Source organism: Magnolia sinica, chromosome 1 (genome assembly GCF_029962835.1).
Source record: "Magnolia sinica isolate HGM2019 chromosome 1, MsV1, whole genome shotgun sequence".
In the NCBI taxonomy this organism is placed as follows: Eukaryota; Viridiplantae; Streptophyta; class Magnoliopsida; order Magnoliales; family Magnoliaceae; genus Magnolia; species Magnolia sinica.
The window spans coordinates 6,153,243-6,164,208 of NC_080573.1; the positions used below are offsets into that span (position 1 = coordinate 6,153,243).

At 37.4% G+C, this 10,966-nt stretch overlaps 2 long non-coding RNA genes across 4 annotated transcripts; both read left to right on the top strand.

Moving 5' to 3' along the window:
• Positions 1-2,932: 2,932 nt before the first annotated feature.
• LOC131237757 (uncharacterized) lies at positions 2,933-3,650 on the top strand. Its single transcript, XR_009167404.1, has 3 exons — positions 2,933-2,987; positions 3,235-3,278; positions 3,527-3,650. It is a non-coding gene; the product is annotated as an uncharacterized LOC131237757 (long non-coding RNA).
• A 3,313-nt stretch (positions 3,651-6,963) lies between these two features.
• LOC131237746 (uncharacterized) lies at positions 6,964-9,784 on the top strand. Of its 3 annotated transcripts, none has more exons than XR_009167396.1 (5): positions 6,964-7,114; positions 8,189-8,235; positions 8,382-8,658; positions 9,121-9,293; positions 9,389-9,784. It is a non-coding gene; the product is annotated as an uncharacterized LOC131237746 (long non-coding RNA). The 3 variants fall into 3 exon arrangements; XR_009167395.1 differs by having other exon boundaries at positions 8,382-8,410; positions 8,495-9,293; XR_009167391.1 differs by having other exon boundaries at positions 8,382-9,293.
• The last annotated feature ends 1,182 nt before the right edge of the window (positions 9,785-10,966 follow it).

The window sequence follows — 10,966 nt, forward strand, 5'->3', positions numbered from 1 at the left end:
TCGATGTGCACCCCTAACTTCGCATTCCCTAATGCTCTCTCTCCCTCCCGATCTCTGCTCCATCTCTCTCATTCTCCTCCCTCTCTCTCCACTGCATCAGCCGTGAAGAAACAGACGCCGTGAAGCTCCTCTTCTCTCTCTCTCCATTGCAGCAGCCGTGAAGATCCTACCCGAAGAAACACACGCCGTGAAGCTCCTCTCCATAGGTTGATATCTTCTTCTCTTTTTCAGTCTTTCAGATTTGATACATTGTAACTGTTTGAATGTAGAGATCAAATTTCATCAGGTACCCATCAACAAGTAGAATGAATGCAATTACTAGTTCATGATAGTTGAAGCTTGAATCTCTATTCACATTATGGGAAGCTGCTAATACTATGAATTGCTTTCACTAATGTTTTGGGTTTGATACATGCCTTTTTTATTTTATTTTATTTTATTTTTTATTTTTACACACGCACCCGACACACATGTTTGATACATGCCTCCACAACCATGCTACAACTCAAATGTTAGATCAGAGCATGCAGTTTTGATGCTGCGTATGCATCAAATTTTTACACACTTTAATCTCCTGTTATTTAGGTAAAGAAAATTTATCATATTTTGATGATTCTGTATAACATATTTGAGCCTTTCTGGGATCATGTCCTCGGAGCAAACTGATTTTCTAAGACAAAATAATGCAGACGAAAAGGAAAAAGAAAAGTAATAGTATGCCTTTTTTGTTGGGTGAAGTCTTTATTGCCAATTGCAAGAATGTTCGAACAGTTATTACTGCAATGGTATACTGTTCCAAGCTTCAAAGTTCAAATGCTTGAATTGATGATGACTCAGTGTCTGTTTTATGTTGACTGCACCCAAGAATTCTGCAACACATTCTCTCTCTCTCTCTCTCTCTCTCTCTCTCTTTCTCTCTCTCTGTGTGTGTGTGTGTGTGTTAATCCACAGTTGTATTGTTACAATGTAATCATAGAGAGAGAGAGTGGCGTAAAACGTTACAATGTAATTATGGAATGAATATGTTCCTCTTTCTCAGTAATGTATTTTGGACGGTTATAAATAGGAGTATCAATTTGATGGGGCTCATGCTAGTCTGGGCTGAGTTAGCCTGAGCCCATTGGTTTAATCTCAGTTTGAAATTTAGGTACAAGCCAGATTAAATAGTCCTAGATATAGGCTCAAGATTGGCTTTGTATTGAAACCAAAGTATATTTTCTCAAGCCCAAAAATCAAATGGCCTAAAGGGTGAATTCAACCATAAGAGTCTATAAAATGACTAGAAACATCAATTTCTTGAAATATTTGGGCATCTTCTCTCGCTAATGAGATGGCCCAGTGATTGGTCGGTCTGGATGGATCAACAAGTGTGCGCCTCACCATCTACGTTATGCACAACACGAGTAGCATTCAGTAGGAAAAAAAAAGGCAGATCTAAGATTCATTCCCATTTCCTACTTCCATAAAAGGTCTGGCACTAGAATGGGCTTGAGCTTTGAAAAGTTCCCCAGCCCAACTAGTTCAAGTCTCTCCATATAGAGGTTATGGAGAAAGCATCCATTCACCACAAAAATGAGCCCAAAAAACCCACCACCACCATCAGCAACAGAAGCCTAGGCTCTATATATTTGTTTTATTCATGGTGTCCATTCATTTTTCCATATCATCGCGGGTCATGGCCCAAAAATGAATGGGTCTTCAATAACCACTGTTTCATCTTATGTGATCCACATAAGATTTGGATCTTCCTTTTTTGGGTCTCATGCCCTAACATGATGTAGAAAAATGGATGAATGGCATGGATGAAACACATACATCATTGGGAATTCAATAATTTGAACAAATTTAGTACTCTATAATTGAACTTGGTGTGCATGTTTTTTTTAGTTACTTTATGTGATGTTTGACTTGTTTTTTCCTTAATTTTGAACTAATTTGGCACTTTATAGTTCAACATATTGATAGTCTGCATGTTTTTTCTAGTTACTCTATATGTTGTTTGGTTTGGTTTTTGTAATTTTGAATGAATTTTGTACTCTATATTTAATTACATTAGACTCCATTTGGCCGTCACAAGCCAAATGGAGCCTAAGCCCCTTTTTAACTCTGCCAATGCAACTCCTTGCATTGCTGGTCCCAAGCCTTGGTAAAAGAGGGAAAATGGGCATCAAGGTGAGTTGTGTACTTTTCATTCATTTTCCGAGGGACATTTTTAAAATGCTTGAACAGTCAATTGAAAAAATGCATGTTTGTTGGCTATTGCTGACCAGGGGGAACATTTGGATGCTGGCTCGAAATTTTGGTTTTGGATTTGGGTTGAAGGGATAAATCCGCTCGGGACATTCGGTTACAGTTCGGGAGACACTTGCTGCAAGGTCTGCAGAAATCGTTGGTGCCACTGCTTATGAAGTTTCTGGTATTGTCAAATTCACGTACATTTGTTTAATTTCATCTTTTGGTAATTGGGTTCTGTTTATCCTGAAATTGGACTATGGTTTGATGAAATTTCGATTAAAAATGAAACAATTTGGGACTGTTTGGAAGCAATAGTCGGGCTGATCTGGAAGCTAGTAAACATGGTATTCTCTTGTTTATCATTTCCATCTCAGGCCATCTTGTTGTTGAAAGCGATTCTTGTGCCATCACATGTGTCAAAATCATCGTTGATGCAATGGAAGAAGGGTCTTGATAAATGAGAAAAAAAGAAGCATAATTGAGATTAATTACTGCAATGTGATTCAATATTGCATCCAAAAGCACCCTAATGTAGGCATTCACTATTGATTTCAAGCACAATAGGTTGAAAATTAGATCACACGAAATGTGGTTTCTGTTCCCCACGCCACCCCAAATGCATAGTAGAATGGATAGTAACCCTTTCTACCAACATACCTTGCCCACTTGCAATTTGGGGTACTTCAAAACTCGCATTTTGCATCTGTTTAGCTTTGTCTGGGGCATTGTTTTCTTGGTCAAGACCTGCACTGGTATGGATTCTTTGTAGTTGTTACAGGGAATATAGATAGCTGAGGCCCTGTTTGGTAGACACTGAAAAATGAGTTAATCTCATTTTAGCTAACAGTAATAATGCATTAAAGATAATTTGCTCTCTAATGCATAATTACTGTTAACTAAAATGAGATGAACTCGTTTTTAAGCGTCTACCAAACAGAAAATTTGTATATATTGTTGCTATAGTGATAGGCATACATGGTTTATTTATTTAATCTTCAGGTAATCAGTGGAATTAACAAGGGATCGAGCTGTGGCCATCACGTGTAAGTGTGCTTGATCCTTTGTTTCCATTTATTTGTAGGCTTCTCATATTATGAAATTACGCTTTTGCAGATCAGATGGTTGGAAATTTTTTAATCCCACATTTGAATCTTGTTTATAAATGCAAAGACATGATTAGCTTCCTTTTATGACTCTTAATTTTACTGGATTCCATTTGTTTGTATTATTTTTTATTTTATTTTATTTTATTTTTATACTCACCCTATGTCTTATGTGAAAATACATGCAGCCTCTACTCAGGTGCAGTTGCTGGAGCTAGAGAAGCTTTAATTTGTAGTGTACCTTCCATATCAATTTCATTGAATTGGTGAATGGAAATCTCCTTGTTATTGTGGTATTTGCTTGTTGTGTTGTGGTTTCTTTCAATCTCTCTAACAAGTGTGTTAAAAGCTCTTGTTAGGAAGAATGATGAAAGGGAAAGCGAGTACATATTTCTGTGCTTGATCTGTATGTTACTATTTATAGGTAGCAATGGCCTAGACAAGGTGAATTCATGATCTTTCTTGTACCAGAAGGGCAGGGACTGGCACTACTGCAGATATGATCAGGCAAAACTGATAGAGAAAATCGCTACGTTAGGAAGGACGATTTGTTAATATTTTCTCTCCAATATCATTTTAGCATGACTAAACAATTGTCTTGGAATTCTTATTGATGAAATGAGGTATGCGGCTTTTCCTTTTCCTTCTCAATTTGCATAATATTCTTCATCCTTTGAAGCTGTCAGGTTTATTGTATATTATCATTTCTTCATGCCTACTCTTAGTATTTCTTATCTTTGCTGCCTTGATATGCTTAACTGAATTGAATTTAAATAATTCAATTCAATTAAAAGTTAAAATGACCAAAGTGGTCCTTTTGGATGGATGACGTGTGGAGCATTATGAAGATGAATTATGGTATTGATATTGATGATGACTGTAAGGTTATGTTGTCTAGTTTGCTGCCAAAAGAAAAGGAAAAACAGAGTTGTAGTCATGTGACCAAAATGGTTCCTTGGAGTATGATATCTAATGCAAACTCACTGGAATATTGGACCTTTAATTGAAAGGTTTGTTTTTATATGGCATATATGGGATGGAAAAGTTCATCTATGATGTGTGTTCCTTCTCATGATGTTCTAAGTAAGGTGGAACAAACTAATTGGACAGTCTAAACTGATGAACAAACTGCAGACATGTTTGGTTTCAAACTCCATAAATTGATTGAATCAGTTACTATTCCTGCATCTCATAAAAGATCCCGAGCAGAAGTTTGGTTTCAAACTTTAGTTCGAACAGGAGGTGTACGCCAGGCTAATGTGCTTTGAAACTTAGTCTGCTGAAGTTGGTCTATTTCCCTTACTCATTTGGATGAGTGGGCTCATTCATCATTCTTTCCTTGCCTCTTTGGTGCTCAATGATCAGATCACACTGAATTTTATTGATAGATTGAAGAAAAAATTACATAAAAGAGGGGGACATCAACCTGACCTCCACAGAAGGAAAACCAAGTAAACATCAATATCTAATATTTGGTAATCCATGAATTCATGTAATCTAAATACACAATGAAAAAATCAGTTAGTCCAGTTATCTAGCTCACCATGTGTTCCTGTTATTATCATTTTTTGGTGAGACATGGAGGCTCTATGCTGAAATTTTTTATTGTGCATGAGGCAAATAGATGCATAATTGTAACCTTTCTTATTTTTGTTACAGATGAGATATTGTATCATTATCCATCGCAAAAGAAGAAAAAGAAAGTTGCGATCCTGCTAAGTTGCAGGCAGCCGATGATGCAGGGAAGGACATGATGATGCGGGGAAAGCATCTTTTATGTTGGTAAATTTACCTCAGAGACTTGGTAAATTCAGCTTCCTTTGTTTAGTTTTTGGTGGAATTTTGGTGAACTTGGTCTTTGTCTAATTCTTTGTTTCTGAGTTGTCTGGCTTGGGAAGATTTGCTAACCAAAATAACTTTTTAATAGATATGAGGATTTATAGTCCCCCCCTTTAACAAAGTGTAGAAAAGGCAGCAAGGCAAACAAAAGGGAGGTTATTTTTTTTGTAATCCCTACCGTTATTTCTTTCCTCTTAATTTCTAAATGGAACTGCAACCTTTTGTTATCTTTTCTTTTGGCTTCTTGATATTCAAGATATTAGTTTTAAACTTTGGCATTTTTCATATTTGTGTATAGTTTTCATGTTTGCTGCCAGCATCTATGATGACCCAGAACCCATATTTGATCTCCAGGACACCATGCAGGGCATGGAAATTCTCCAAATAGAATAGGCAGAGTCTGTGGATGGAATTCAACAACTTTCCAGTAGAATAAATACTATAACTAGAACAAGAGATTCTTACAAGAGAGTCTGTAATGAATAGTGTCAGCCTTTTCTTCTATTTTCTTTTGAGCGTGGATGGTTGGAATACATGTAGAATCTTTAAATCTACAGCCTTAGTTCAATTTTTTGCATCTCATTTTCATTTTTTGTAACTTTCTATTTTCAAGTAATTTTTGGAATGAATGGTGTCAATTCATAAAATTCAGCAAAATTAGTTTTTTTCTTCTTCTTTTTAGTGTGGATGGTTGGAATACATGTAGAATCATTAAATGTACAAATGCATGCCTTAGATCAGATTTTTGCATCTCATTTTCTATTGTTTTTATATTTTATTTTCTGCTAATTTTTCAAATGAATGGTGCTAGTTCATAAAATTCGGCAAAAAAAAAAAAGAATTTTCTTTTTCTTTTCTTTTCTTTTCTTTTGAGTGTGGATGGTTGGAGTACATATAGAATCATTAGATCTACACATGCATGCCTTAGCTCAGACATTCACATCTCATGTTCTATTTATTTATAATTGTTTATTTTCAGATAATCTCTGTAATGAATAGTGTCACTTCATAAAATTAGCATTTTTTTTTTCTTTTCTTTCGAATGTGGATGGTTGGAATAAATGTAAAATCTATAGTTTTACAAATGCATGCCTTAAATAATATTTTTGCATCTCGTTTTCTATTTATTTATAGTGATTGGGACTGTGCACCGGTTGTCACTACATTGGTGAGCAATGAGCCAAAAATGACAGAGATTGGACTGCTCTGATCACCCATTTATGGAAAGTTTCGCTTGTTGACTGTGGATGGATGTTTGTATTTTGAATTAACTGTACCTTTTAAACCCACTGACCAGGTAACCACCCAATTGGATTGCCTTGCCTTTTGGGTATGGGCAGTCCACCTGGTGACCACAAAGCAATTGCCCTGATCACTATACACATGTAACACATGTACAAGAAAGGCTTTTCACTGTGCACCCAATGAAATTCAAACAGACAAAAAGCCAAAATACATGGTGATGTACAAACTGAAAGGCTTCTAAGGTCCCGATCATACTATATTCAATCACCAAGCTCAACCATTCACAGAAGAATTTCAGTATTTTATTGTTCTCAAATTTATCAGGGCCCACTTTCAGGTTCATATCCATTTAATAGGAAAATGAACCCACCTAATTCAAGAATTACAAACTCAAGACCATTTCATCGAAATCAATATATAGGACAGAGAATTGGGATACAGTTTCTTTTCATCTCTTCTCATCTTGTAGTCTTATCTTGCAGGCGTTCTCTCCCATTCTCCTACTTTAACGTTTACGAATCATGTGCCATAATCTCTTCCCAGACTGAAGTCAGAGGAGAAAGAGACTGGAAAACCCAACATTGCCAAAATTCTGCAGCAGTTGGGAAGAGAAGGATATTGAGACAAATGAGTCTTTGAACAATAATGGTGGTTGCTGGGAAGACAAGGCTGCCAACATTATTGCTTGCAAGGTATTAAAGGGTACAATTAGGACCACATACAAGTTGAGATGTTTCCATGCATGCTGATAGTTGCATTGTTTCTTCAGGATACATTCCGTGGAAGGGTGTGTGAGTGTCCGTTGGTTCAGGGAGTGCAGTTAAAGGGAGATGGTTAATTTTTGGAATGGTCTAATTTTTGGAGAGTCCCTTTTTCATGGTTGGTTAACCCTTCTGGATGGATTCAGTGTCATACATACACCATGGTAGTCCCCACCCACAACATTTGTAGAATAAGCTTATTCTTGCAAATGTTGTAGATGATCTGCGCAAACGGAAAGTTAGAGGGAACGGGTGTGTGGCTCCCTTTGAGAATACATTTAAGCACACGACATCTTACTAGTGGGGCTAAGGTTTCCTGTTTTTGGAGAAGTTTGAGTTTGCTAGGATAACCTCTTACATCTGAACAAAATGATCCAAACACATGAAATCAGAAATTTTGTGGAACCCAAATTCTGGGCATCCAGACAACCCCTAGTCTATATGCAGTTCCCTAGGACAGTGTAGTCAACTTAGCATGAGTAATGTCTTTTTACTTATTTGTGTTCCATCAAGGAGTGCATTCTTGTAAATGTTTGATGTTGGTAATATGTCCCAAACATTGGACATCAGATTTGGCCTCACAGATTTTGCTTCTTTTTCTCTAAATCAGATTGCACGTGTCCTTTGCTAGGTTGAACCATAACAAAAGCTCCCTGTCCATTTTGGGGATTAGGAGCTGTTGTTATTCTTTCCCTAAACTGTTCTAATGCATAAAATTTTGAATCAGGCAGATTCAGTTTGAACTTACTGAATAACGATGAGAACAAATAATTTTCATTAATCATACCTCTATAATGTAAAGTGTAGCAGACCCCTATGTGACCACTCTGAATGCAGGATTGCCTTTTCAGTTAATTAGTTTCTTGAGACAAGTAAATGACAGGTGATTATCGTTGCATGTTCTTTGAGGAACGAAAATCTGACATTGGATTTTGCATACAGGTTGACATGCTCGTTGAGATTGTAATAACCATTAGCACGCTTTTTTCTTCTTCTTTTTTGCAGGGAATGGCAGTGGTTGCTCTTTTAAGGTATTTTGGATGCCCTTGCTGGTAACGTTGGAGGCTTACATTGATTAAATGCTTTTTTTTTTTTAATGAGGATTTGCTATTCATTTTGAAAAGCAGGATGTATTTCTGACATGTCTTCCTTCAACCATTTTTTTTTAAATTAAATTTTTTTTTTTTTTTTTTTGAAGCTGGGAACTTGCTTCAACACTGAATACACGTAAATCTCTCACGCATTTGATTTTCATTGGATTTTGGTACATGACAGGCAATTCAAATAAGTAGAACTTGATCCATGGTGCAGGGATCTTAATGGAAACTCTCTATCTGGAAGAGTCCCTGCGAAACTCAAGAAGACGGCCTCTCCATAGAGCTAGCTTCAAGCAAGCTGTCATTTATAAGAATGATTACTAACTTGTGAGGCCATATTTATGTTTCCTTTCAATTAGTGAAAATATAACACCTGAGGTAGTCCATGACAATTGACAACTACTAGTTAAAAGTCAGACTAGTGTTATTAGTTTGGCATCACTTTCAAAATGGTGGTGACTCATCCATTGGGCATGTGGCATCCATGTAAGTCCATAATGACTAAGTCATGATGCCATTGTGGACAGAGCATAGAGGCCGAAAGTCACACTGATCAGAAGATCATAACCATCCAATGATCAATGGCTCAAGTGAGTTGTTCAAACGATGATGGTTAAGATTGTGAAATACGCTTATTCTCGGCCTTATACTCCATCCATGATCATGGTGGGTTGTGACGGTTTGACGATCGGGTTTCAGTAGCATATTTTCCGTGTGTACACTGGATGTGAGTCAGCATCATTTTGATAATGATGAACTATTGTTGTAGTGTAGCCTAATTTTTAATAGCTTATGTTGTGTATTATTAAAATTAGTGTTTGACATGTACAGTTTTACCAGCAATGTAGGCCTCTGTGGTATACCGGGGCTACCTACATGTGGGCCTCACCTCTCCACTGGCTCTAAGGTTGGCATTGCGTTGGGGGCATTTATAGCACTTGCACTTATTGTCATCTGTTCCATATGCTGGTGGAAAAGACGGCAGAATATTCTTCGAGCTCAGAAGCTTGCTGGTATGTCATGCATGTGCATATGGATGTGTCCACGAATGGAGTTTGTTTTCTTTCTTTTATGATGATGATGTGGCACGTTGTCATTCTTTTTGCAGCAAGGGATGCTCCGTAGGCAAAAGTGAGGACTCACTTCGTGCATGACGTGCAAATGACCAGGCCCTGCATTCAGGACCAAGCTCAAGTGGCTGCTGAGATCGGGCCCCGCTTACTCTCTTAGCTGAACTGCCATTTTCTTTTGGTTCCACCCATGTCAATCCCTATTCCATTCGTTTATAACCCGTCGATTGAGGTTTTTCAAGTCACATTCCACTGGTTCTGTCTCTATGCAGAGCTTCCTCCTTTGACGGGAAAATAGTTCTGAAAATCCCCCTGGCAGAATTGATTTCTTCCTCTGTCATGTATGCCATTCTCATGTAGTTTTTGTGGTTGTAAGGTGTATATCAGGAGTTAATGTATATTCTGCATTCTTTCAGGGATTCCTTAGAACATCATGTTTTCACGTGTGCTGGGAACTAAACCCTTCTTGCCTCTTTGTAAGTCAAACGAAAATCACCACAAGTGTGTCGGCACATGATTTGATTGCTATTTGTGATATGAATGCATTGTTTTCTTTCCTGATTGCATTTTCCTAGCAGCATTAACTGTATTAGCTTAGACGAGTTGATCAATCACAGCAGGTACTTGCAATGGTAACAGTCACCATTATTTTTCATATATATATTTGAAACAATAGACAGTAGCTACGGATATTAACCGTAGCTATTGTTTTCGAAACCGCCCCTATTACTAACTTCGGCAATGTTCTCCGGATTTCATTCACTTTTAGCTACAAATATTATCCGTAGCTGAGTGTAGGGTTTTACAGAGAAATTAGCTACGGATTATATCCGTAGCTACGGATTATATCCGTAGCTACGGATATCCATGCCCACGAGTTTAATCTGTAGCCAATCTGTTTGACTTAGCTACACCAACAGTTACTACGAACTGTAACCGTAGAAATAGGTGTTTAGATACGGTTTTATCCGTAGCCGTTGCCCCTTTTTTTGGTAGTGATGGTTGATCGAGTAATATATGACATGCTTCCATATCAACTATGTCACAAAATACTTGTTTAATTACCTTGGTCTCATTTAATTTCTATTAAATGAAAATGATACAGTATATTGTTTAATTACCTTGGTCTCATTTACTTTTTTATTCAGTCAATTGTGTAAGGGGAATGATGCTTTGTCGTAGGTAGCCGCAACTTATCCACCATCACCTTTGAGACAATATTCTCGCTGCTGTCACGTATTATCTATGATTACATCACTGACCTTATTGTTGACAGTACATCACATACGGAATATATTATGTCAATGTTGGTACACCACCTTTCTTGGAGTGTACAGTAATCACCTCACGACCAAGGATTCACCATAATCCTCATCTAACCATTCTTGATCACTAGCTTATTCCTTAGTAGCTTGTTCATTTTCATCAAACCCAGGGCCTTCTTCCACTATCTCACCTTCAGTGCTCCTTCGTTAATGACCAAGTAAGTTGTGAGGCATTGAGGGCAGGTGCTTGATAAGTGGCTTAGTTGGCCACATCAGTAACATCTATTCGACCTTGGTCAACTATAAAGATTTAGAATCCTACTCGGACCTTCTGTTATAGGTGCTGCACAT